We start from the raw sequence: 11981 nt of genomic DNA on the forward strand, positions 1-11981 counted from the left end.
TATTAGGCCCCATTTCTCGCTTTGCCCTATAGATTTTAAGTGTTTTATGATAGATCTTAATCATTAGATGTGTTTAGCATGATCAATTTAGTGGGAATCGACTCTTGATTCATGTTTTTTTTTTTATGAAAAACATGATTTTATGAGGCAAAAAAAAAAATCGTTACCTTCATAGCCATTGATTTTGGATCACTAGAAAAACAAGTATATAGGTCAGATTTCAGCGATCCAAAAGTTAGTTCCCACTAAACAAAACCTATAGATCACATCTACGGTGTTATAAGTAAGAAAAAATACTTAAAACTATGATTTATGAAGGGGCTTAACGAGATCTAACAAAAAAAGAAGCCTAAGGAACATATTACTCTCTCTCTCTCTCTCTCTCACACACACACACATATATATAAATATATATATATATATATATATATATATATATATATATATATATTGTTATTATACATGAATGCAATTGATTAGTTTGTCATGTATGTGTGTAATATTTAAAAATTTATTGCAATTGACTCATTTTATTGATTAAATTGATATATATATATATATATATATATATATATATATATATATATATATATATATATATATATATATATATATATATATATATATATATATATATATATATATATATGTGTGTGTGTGTGTGTGTGTGTGTGTGTGTGTGTGTGTGTGTGTGTTGTTACTATACATTAATTAATTGAGATTGACTGATTTGAGTAAAATTAATTTGGATTGCAGGATTTTTAGTCAATTGATTTAGAAGAACCAGCATCCTATATGCACCAGTTCTATTACACTAATGGAGGAAGCGAAGGAGTTGTTGGATCGAATGCATTTTCACAAATTCTTGAGAATCGCACTATGGAACATCAGTCAACTCCTTTTAGAGGTCATTGTACAGTTTTAGAATTCGGCAACCAACACATTCCAGTTCAGAGATCTTGAGATCATCATTACATTGAAGGACATGACATGAATAACCGGACTAAAGTGTCATGGGGAGCCAGTTAGTGGACAACGATGAGAAAATTTTAAGCACTTGTGTGATATTTATTTGCAAACAGATGATAATGTATTTGAAACCGATAACACTAAGTTTTCATGGCTTACAAGTAATTATGATCTCAGTAACGCTAGAGGGATAAGGCAAAACTATCATGTGTTGAAGGGAAGAGCAGTAGTAGGGTGGACAAGACGGTGAGAACATTCTCGCTATACTCTTTTGGTTCATACTTATTTATCGACACTAGTGGAAAGTCAGTCCATACATCGTACATCAAACTGTTTAAAGACCTGGATTACGTCGATAAATATGCATGCAAAGCAATCGTACTTGCACACTTGTATGCAAGTTTGAGTAGCACGATGAGCGAAAGAAAAAACCTTGTCAGAATGTTGGTATTGTTGAAGGTATTTATTTATTTATTATACCTAACTTTTAATTTATAGTTATTTCTATACTTATATGTTATGTTTTGATACCTACGGTGTATTAATCATTGTTATGTAAGTTTAGATATGAGAGCACATATCCATTGAAAGACCTCAGATGTATAATATTGCCCATGAATTTTCATGTGCTACAATGTAGAGTCGATCATGCAATAAATAGGGTGGTGATCGAAGATTTATGGATCCTCGCATGTTATGTGTCGATTGCGCTGCATTGTTTCGTAGACTGATTATGACAAGTGTAAGTATTGTTGTTGATATTTCATATATTTTTTTAATAAATGCATGTTTGTGAGCCTAACCATAAAAGAAATGTTGATAAATTGGTATCTCTATGAAGGCGTATTGGAGGAGGAGGAGAATGTTGATGTAGTTGTGGGGGTGAAGGACATCGCCAAGAAGGATATTTGGATGCATAACATGAATGAAGTTGAGCCCCAAATGGCCAGTCGAGTTGTTCGACAGTTAGCAAATTTGTATTGCATGCCAGGATTGGACAAAGGATTAGCCCGCGATATTCTCCTCCGAACTTCAAGATTGACATGAGGGCAATGAAGGCATCAACTTATCGTCCATGGAATGCACCACCAATGACAATTTTGTAGTCGCCCAATAGGTTGCATGTTTTTCAACGACAAAGAGGGTATTTTAGGAAGAGAAAAAAATTAGAGAGAAGCATAGAAAGACCGTAAGTGGATCGGATGAAGAGTTGACTCTTGTACTTAAAGAAACTTGCATGCTGAAGAATATGGTACGTACTCAAGAGGATATGATACGTACTCAAGCTGACCTTCTGGACAACGTAAATAAGGTCATCGAGAAACTACGATCGCAGCAATCATAACACCCTCAACTGTAGAAATTCATTTGATTATCTTTTTTTATTTTTTTATATATTTAAAGATCAACATTGTAACTCATTGATTTATATATAACATCATTTGAATGTTTCTATAAAAAAAAATTTATATAAAGTCATTTGTTTGTCATTCTGTCATTGATTGAATGTTTAAATGATTTAAATGTAAAACTGGAACCATTGTTGAATATTTAAATGGTTTAAATGTTCAAATTGAAAGCATTGTTTAATGATTTGTATATAACATCATTATTTATATATTTATATGTTTTCAAATAATTTTTAAATGATTTGAATATCTATTTGCTTACGTTCACTGTAATTTGGGTTGTTATATGCGAAAATTCACATCAACTTTATATATGATATGAAAAAATCACAAAAAAAAATATCGCATATTTGTTATAATTTCACAAATATTTAAGTATGATATTTGTGATATCTGAATATTCATAAATAACTTCATGCGAGAGCGTGCAATATATGCGAGAAAGTAAGCTATTTGAGAAATTAGTTATAAGTGTTTCACACAAATTTATGTGATTTCAAAAAGTGTATGCAAAATAGTATGATATTTTGTGAGAGGTGTTTCACAAATATATTTATGCGAAAGAGTATGATATTTGCGATTTTGGTAGTTTCAGTTTTACCAAAATTTTGCAAATAAATTTATTCAAGTTTGAAAGGTCTAAATTCGTATAAAAAAACCTATGATTCTGGATTTAAATAGGTGTTGGAGATAATGGCTAAATTCGCAGTTGCAAAGGGTAAAAAGGTCATAATGATGTCAGTGATTTTAGACATCGAGAGAATATAAAAAATTATAAGATTTTTAAGAAATCAGGTTAAATTACCCGTATAGTACGGTTATTTTTCGTTTGGGGAGCGATAATTGAAAATTTTTCTTCTTAAGAAAACATTGGAAAAACCTTGGCACATTTTGCAATTAAAATATTTAAAATTTAAAAATACAAAAAACATGAATACATTATTGTTGCAAATAAGCAAGATTATAAAAATCAGCAAATAGTATCCATATTTTCATACCAATATTATCAGATTTTGAAAATCTTGTTGATGTTTGTAGCAAGTCAAATTATAGTTAGTAGAGTAATAAGTGGGTTTAGAAAGCGTTTTCGAGACATCAATAGTTCTTTGTATGATATGTGTGTGTGTCTTTTCTTTAAGGACGCATGACATTTGTGGTTCACTAGGTAACTCAATGAGATGAATGTGAATTCATGTTACTGCATGAGGAAAATAAAAAAGCTACGGGCCTGAAATACAAACCATAGTTACCAAGAAATGAAATGGATACGAGAAGTGATGTGTGAAGCATGGATAGAGAAGCCAAGCAAAAGCGAGAAAGCAAGTGTTAAAAAGTAGTATGAAGCGAGAAGTATAAGTGGGATACAGATATAAAGGGTTTATGCAAGTACATGCAAAAATGAAAAAGAAACACAAAGCAATATCAAGCATGGGCTGAAGCAAATAAGAGATCACGTGAACACAAATATAAAACAATATAAAACTAACATGTAAGCTTGTCATAAAAAAATTTAATTTTCCATTATAAAAACATAGGAAGTGAGGGAGAAGTAAGTGAAAAGTGACGAAACAAGAAGAAAACTTTAAAGAAGTGAAAGGGAATCGTTTAAGAGGAAGCACTTCTGAGTAAAGAGAAACAAGTTTCTCTTGTTTTGAAAACAGGTTTCCCAAAGCTTCTCCTCCTTTCGTGGAAGCAAGGAGTTTTTCTTTTTTTAAACGAGTTTCCCCATGTAGCAAGAAGCTTCAGGTAACCATAATACAAACATTTTGAAAAATGCATCTAAATGTATTTATATTAGGTGTTTTTTCACTAAAAATGTTTTTACATGTATAGGTTCAAAATGAATTATTTTTTGAGAAGATTATGAAAAATATCAACGTGCACAAAATTTTAAAAATAAAGAAAGTATATGAACATGTAAAGAAGAACGCAATAAAATAAAAGTGCCATTTATTTGTGATTATACTTTGAAAATATTGTGATATCTGTCAATGTTTGTGACGAGTGTTGTAAGGTGCTTTGTGGCAACTATAAGTTAGCCTTGTATGAAGGGACGGGGATGATTCAAAGACCACTGGTGCTACCTGGGCATTGTTAAGGTGTTTATGACATGGGCTCAGACCCGATCACTGCCAATGCAGATGGACCAGATCGGGATCACAGATCCACCAAGGGACTACATTACACGTTTCATTAATAGAATGTTGGATCTAGTATGGATTTTCATAAATCAATCTGGGGAAAACTGAAAAAACTTAAAAAGGCCAATTCTGATAAGATCTAATTCTGGTTGTGCAAAATCAGAACAGGATAAGCTAAATCCTCACCAGATCGCAAATCCAGAGGGCCTCTTCCAAGATGGTCAGTCCGCATCCCAATATCCAGTTACATAGCACTCTGCAATACCCAAGCCAAAACCAGAACCATTTGAATCTGTACTGAACATGGATCTGTCTGGACCTACACTTGCTAGTGGAGGGTGTTGGGATGCCCACGGTCTGATAGCGTTCAACTTGCCTAACCGCGATCTTGCTGCTTCAGCCTTAAGCCAGGGAACACACACTTCACATATCAAACTCTTGAGGTCTTTCAACTTGAATGCCTTAAGTTGACCCACCTAGTCAGGTGTGCATAGCCTTTGTGTGCAACCCAAGAATCAACTTGCAAACACCAAGAAATCACCGAGCCCACACCTTGACCAAACTTGTTAGAATCTTGATTAGTTCAAACAAAGACAATTCCAAGTCTTTCCTGACTTCAACACGCACACACCACAAGACACACGTGTGCACAAACATGCACACAGAGATCCAAATACTCTTAGCAAGTCACACTTAATCTCACCCAGAATATACTAAACTCAAACTGGTTCATGATCCAAAAATGTCTAAGATTTGTCCTGCACTATGGGAGAATAAATCATTACACTCCATAATCACAAAAAAGAAAAATAAATAAAAAGTCCATCTCATTCCTCTTTCTGGAATTTTAAAATCCCTGGATAATCACAGACCATAAACAAAAGCTAAGCTCTGCCACCGGAGGATCAGCCAATTGGTTATTATGACATAGATAAACAGGATCAGTGCATGAAAAATCACTCAACAAATTGTTGCAAGCAACTTTTCAGTCTCGAGGCTCACTTCTAAATTCTCCATCTTCAACCTCCGGTGCATTGCCAGACTCTTTTTTCCAGCAGCAAAGTATGTTCGAATCAATGACTCATAAACAGCAGCATCAATACACTCGGCCTTCTTCAGGATCATAAAGAAGTTTTCAGACCCATCTACGTCCTGTTGCTCTTCAAAATGTGCCATCACTGCCTCCACTGTTTCTTGAGCAGGCTTCCATCTACTTTTAACACTCTTCCCTGATGCAGAGATTGCAATTTCGATGCACTTAACTGCCTCATTAATTTGCTTGTTTCTTAAATAATAATCAGTGAAAATCTCCCATGTCTTCGTGTTAGGTTCCGCACCTCGCTTGCCTGCTCGCTCACGCATTGTCAGTGCCTTCTTTATCCTGTTGGCTTTTGCATATGCACCGATCAATACATTAGGCAATCTGATATCATATTTCGAGCAACCAGACTCCCACTCCTTGAAACAATTCTCAGCACCTGGAAGGTCACCAAGCTTAACCAATACCTGTATCATGTTTAGATAGCTCAGATTGACTGTTTTTGGGAATGCCAATTTTAAAGATCGCCAAACACGGTAAACTTCCACTAAATTACCCGTTCTGCCATACAACGTGATCAGATACTGGAATGCAGGGAGGCAATGAAGATCCATTTTACTCTCGAGTTCTTTCAGTGCCTTCTCTGCTTTTTCATGCATACCTGCGTCCACATATATGGAAGCAAGATTACTGTAAGTGGTCCAATCAGCATTTACTCGGCCATCCCTCTTCATCTCATCTAAAACCCTCTCTACTCCAGAAATGTCACCAACAGCAGCAATGCTCCTCATCCAAACGTTGTAAGAGAAGATGTCTGGCATGACGTCGTTAGCCTTCATATCTTGAATCACTGCTGGAACTTTTTCAGGCATGCCACTTCCAGAGTAGAGGGTCATCAAGCTATTATATTCCATGGGGCTGGAAGCAAACTTCAGTTCCTTCATTTTCTCCATGAGGGCTTCAGCCTGTTCAGTAATTTTCTCCTTGCAGTAACAGTTAAGAAGAGCTCCATATGTTAGATGGTTTTTTGAAGGTTCAGGGAGATCCACAAAATATTTCTCTGCAGCAACAACCCCCTTGGTTTTGGATATAAGATCTAGGTGAATTGCTTGATCGCTCACCGTCAAATTCATACCCCTCTTAGAGGTTGTTTCTAGAAGCTGCACTATTGATAGATAATGAGTATAATATTTCCAAGAAAGAAAAGATACCGAGTACAATCATCTTCATGAGGTATAATGTTTTCAAATCAACTAAAGGAGACAATAGAGAAAACGTTCAAACTCCTTATACAATTGACAGTTTCCAGTGAGTAAAGTTACACAAATGCTCAGAGAGAGAACACTTGAAAAGAAATGCATGTAGGAAGACTGAAGATGCTAATTTCAGTCTAATGTTCAATTATCAGCGATACTGGAGTGGTGGAGCAGCTGAGAAAAATAAATGTTATAGATGTTCATGGGACAAGGAAGGCATGGAGTAATGGCTTCTAATAGTCACATTTGAAACAAATATATCTATCAAAAAATGTGGCATGGCTTTCTGTCACCGGAAAGGAGATCAAAATAACTTGATCCAAAAGTAAGAGATACCAAAAAAAAAAAAGAGAAACTTGCAAAGCAAGCATCTGCATGAAAGGAAGGCCCTCACAAGTTCACAACAAGATTTGTTGTTGTAAAATCGAACAAGGAATCAACCTAAGTGCATACCATCCACCACAGCGAGGAGATTTTCTTCAATAAAGCAACTGAAAAAGACATGCGCAACGAAACAACTCTTCAACATAGAGAAATGAAATAACCCAATATTCTGAACCAGAAAAAAACAGATGCAATTTCCCCCGTGAAACAATTGTTCAGTTATCCAACACACAAATTATATTTGAATACTGCAAATAGAGCAAACTCCCCTTACTATAATGTGGTGGTTATATACAATGCCAAATACCATTTTATTATTAAACTAAACAAAAATAATTTATAGAGAAGAAGATAATTTAGCCTTATCGGCCATTAGAGTTCTAACAGGAATTTCGAAGCATCCATACCAATAAAACTATTTGTAACAAAAGACTATATTTGCTTAAGATCATCAGAACAAATGTCCCATATAATACCCACTGAGCTCAACTTGCATGACCCTGGGCCTCAATCAATGAGGCCTGCAATCTTTGTATGCTCAGCTGGTATGCATGAGAATCACAAAAGAAGGTGACAAATGAAGCTCACTGCACTATACAACACAGACACTTTTAAAATGGCAAGGTACCCATGTCCCACCCGCATTAGTGCAGGTACACTTGGACACGGCTTTCATAGTGTCAGGTGCAGTCAACCATACGAGGTCCATTTCTATGTGAAACTGGACTTGGTTAACCTAAACTATGTCCAATTTTATCTATATTATATAAATACTTACACATAAACACACACACACACACACACACACACACACACACACACTATATATATATATATATATATATATATATATATATAGGGTAAATATTGGCTACTAATGACAGTAAGGAACTAATGAGTAGAAATCACTTTTTTCTTCAAAAAATTTCATTTTTTTGTAGATCAAATGTTACGGATATGATCTACATGGTTTGTTTAGTAGGAAACTTGTTTTAGATCATGTGATTATGACAAGTAATTAGACTTCTAAAGGGATTCAAAAATCAATGGCCCACAATGTGCCAAAATTTCATAACTCAAAAGATCACATTTTCACATCAGAAAAGCACGATCTCCTTAGCAAACAAACCATGTTGAGCACATCTATGTGGTTAGATTGAGTCGATACAACTTGTACCTATGATTTCTAGCTCATTAGTTCCTTACCTTCATTAGTAGCAAATATTTTCCCACATATATATATATATATATATATATATATATATATATATATATATATATATATATATATCAACAACAACAACAACAACAACAACAACAACAATAACAACTACGCCTTCATCCCAAAACAATTGGGGTCAGCGATATGAACCAAAAAAGAAATTCACACACACACACACACACACACACACACACACACACACACACACAACCCTGCAACCAAGTTTTTTAAAACTACCGTGTTGCACCCACACCCGCACTTATGTGACATAGTCACTTCATCATTTGAACCCAAGGTCCCTTATTCAGAATGTTAAAGACTAATTGCTAGCATCATTCACTCTCAATAAAAAACAAAAAAAGAAAACACACAAGTTATATGTTGTCTTTCAAATATTCAAAAATCCTGATAAATATCTCTTTAATTTTTGAATAGCTATAGTTCTAGGTGTAAGTGATTCTTGGTCTCTTTTCACTTGTCTTTTACTTTATGCAGCAAGTTTTATCCTATTTCAACTTCATGGTGTTTAATGTCCTTGTTGTGACTCATTTTTCTAACAAAAAGATGTGGAAAAACACAATATATAGCATACTTTACGTAACTATCTATTTATAAATAATTGTCTCATATGTCCTTTCCCATTTTATTTTCCATTCCTCATATACTGGGTGACACGTGGTACAATGGCCAAGATGAAAGGTTACAATCCCACGAGGGTGGGCTAAATCCAAAAACCTCTTCTCAGCTCATATGCAAGCTACAACTCGCCTATATGAAGCCAAAAGCACTAGTAATCAGCAATCAGCCATCAAACGGTTCATTCGATCTTGATGAAAACTATCTCATATGTATGAAAGGTGCAGTAACTCAGTAAGACTCAATAAAACCTAATGAAGTATAAATAAAAAAATAATGCTACATACAAACATCATATATATATATATATAACCAGCAGCAAATAAGACAGAGGAGATAAGGGGGAAAATGAAAGGGTTGTAAAAGGGAAAAAGCTATTGGTCAAAAAAGCAGGAGAAAGAAGAAAAGAACCAAAAAAGAAAAGATCAAGAGAAGAAACCTAGAAACTGAGCTCTTAAAAAGAAAAACCATCAAAATTTTGCCAAAAAGTTGGTACTGGGTTGTCAACTTTGAGAACCAGCAAGGTTCTAGGTTGGACCTTAGGGTTTACATTTTGGAACATACAGAATTTGAGAAATTTAGGGGATTAAGGAGTTCTGACCAAATTACAAATATATCCTTATCAGCTTATATCACGGTCATCATTTAGTATTTTAACAACCTAAAATAAGGATTAACCATTCATGTAGAAAAGTTTAGCACTAGAAACCTAAAAGAAATGTCACTTAATAGCGAGAAGCACAATTGGCATGCGAATGAAAGTGTGCTTTCCTCAGCAAGGGAACCATGGTTTGTGCTTTAAACGTGTTGTGAGTTGCAGTTCAGAAGTTCACTTTCTAAGTGAAGCTAGTGTTTTGGTAACACTCATAATTAAAGATTATGTGATATGCATTCATATTTATAACGATTTAGGTGTATTGATCCATCCAAAGGATCAAATAAGACATGGGACATCAACTTAAGGGCCCCCTTGTTAGAGAAAATCCTTTGAAGTTAGAAGACACACATCGGAAGAACTTGGATGATGAAACCAAAATGACTTTTAGGCCAACTAGCATAACAAGAAGATCATACCATTGGTTATTCATGGCTATTAATGGTCAATCTCCATCAACTAGTTATGGTAGGAAATACGTGGTAGGTTCATATGTTTGACTCCATGAGTAATAGAACATTATTTATGATCCATTTGTTGAAACTAGACCAGAGATAAATATACACTACAATCTTTGTTAACTTGTTATTTTCATAGTAAATTCAAGCCATTGTAAAATATTTCCTCGAGCAACTATATAATGAGAAATATAGGAGGAAGTGTAGTCTCCCATCATAAAGGAAATAAGATCACCAAAGCTTACCTTAATTAAGAAAAGAATATGGCATCCTAAACTAATGATTTTGCTTATAAATGACAAATGATTTGTTTCTATTAGAATGTCAGCATGATGGCATTTGACTTCTTAATTTTAAGCCACTAGAAGATGATATGGTTAGTTGATGTTTAGTTACATGAATAGTGTTGACATAGTTATCCATAATTTCACAATGACAGTTCTTATGCTAATTATAGGTATTTACTTCTTAGCATTTTGTTAAATTCAATCCCATCATTGAATATTATCCTTATGTACCACACCATGCTTTTCCAAAATAGTGTACTCACCAACTTGATGGCAATGATACAAGATAGATGCATCATGTTTGCATGCATAACTGGCATGTGGTCATGTACACCCACAATTTTGTCACACCACATGTCTCATTATCAACATTGGAGTGCTAGAAAGGTTATCTAACATAAAAAAAAGGATGTAGACTTTCACGCTTTCTAGAGTACTCACTTATAGACACTTTACTGTCACCTTCTCCAATCCTCATTACGTTCTATTGATTATACACTTACATGAACATGTTGGTTTGTACATGAGAGCACTTTGAAGTATTAATACATAAAACCTAGTGGCTTCCTTTTTTCTTTTACATAAAAAAGTACACGCTGATCTCTGGAGCACAATGCCGTTTTTCTCGATAAGTGGTGCATCAAAACAGCCACTAAGAATACTCAAAGAAACCAAAACACATAACTATGAGAAAAAAGTCTCATGTACCCCGCTAAAATAATGATATTTTTTTCACTTTAACAACCCAAATAAGAGCAATGCAAACATCAGCAACAAAAAACAAGCTCAACCAAATACCCATTACAAAAAAGACAACAAAACCACAAAAATTATCAAAAGAAAAAAAAACGTTCTGGATCTTCCACGGAACAACAAACACCCAGAAACGCACTTGAAATTTCTCAACCGGTCAATCAAAAACAGACCGGCAAGGAGGAACCCACAAAATGTGGAGGAGAAAAAAATAAAAAGAACCGAAAATTAAAGGGGGTTCGTTCACCTTGAGAGCGTGAGTGAACCGGTTGCGCTTGCGGAGATCCTTCACTGATTTGCCTACCTCCCATTTCTTGAAACGCCTGGTTTCCTTCAACCACCGATTGAGCTCCCTGCCGACGCTCCGTTCGGCGCTCCCTTCCTTGAAAAGCCGACGGTAGAGTGCCTCCCTCACCGCCGCCGCTGCTGGCCTCGCCAGCCTCTCCGTGGCTTGTGCCGCCATGCTCAACCTCTCTCCCTGCTGACGACTGCTTATAGTTAGAAAGGAGGCGTGTCCTGTTAAACGTAAATAGAACGGCAGAGGCCAGACCATTATATTTATCGTATTTTTATCAAAAAAATATCTGGCGACATAAATAAATTAAAGATAGGAAAATATATGTAAAAGAATAAAAAAATAAATTATACTAAAATATTTAGCAATTGGTTTTTCCAGAGTTGTAGTTGATAAAGAAATCAAATCAATATATGATGATAAAAACATGATAATAAAATAACAATACTAAAAGATATATATAGTGGCAAACCAAAA

At 34.8% G+C, this 11981-nt stretch overlaps 1 pseudogene across 1 annotated transcript; it reads right to left on the reverse strand.

Moving 5' to 3' along the window:
* Positions 1–5187: 5187 nt before the first annotated feature.
* On the reverse strand, positions 5188–11672 carry LOC149834032 (large ribosomal subunit protein mL101 (rPPR4) pseudogene; annotated as a pseudogene). The gene is made up of 2 exons (XR_016432427.1): positions 11457–11672; positions 5188–6718 (listed from the first exon to the last, which is right to left on the reverse strand). The product of XR_016432427.1 is annotated as a large ribosomal subunit protein mL101 (rPPR4) pseudogene (transcript).
* Between the last annotated feature and the right edge of the window lie 309 nt (positions 11673–11981).

Source organism: Nuphar pumila, chromosome 6 (assembly GCF_984573655.1).
Source record: "Nuphar pumila chromosome 6, dmNupPumi1.hap1.1, whole genome shotgun sequence".
Taxonomy (NCBI): domain Eukaryota; kingdom Viridiplantae; phylum Streptophyta; class Magnoliopsida; order Nymphaeales; family Nymphaeaceae; genus Nuphar; species Nuphar pumila.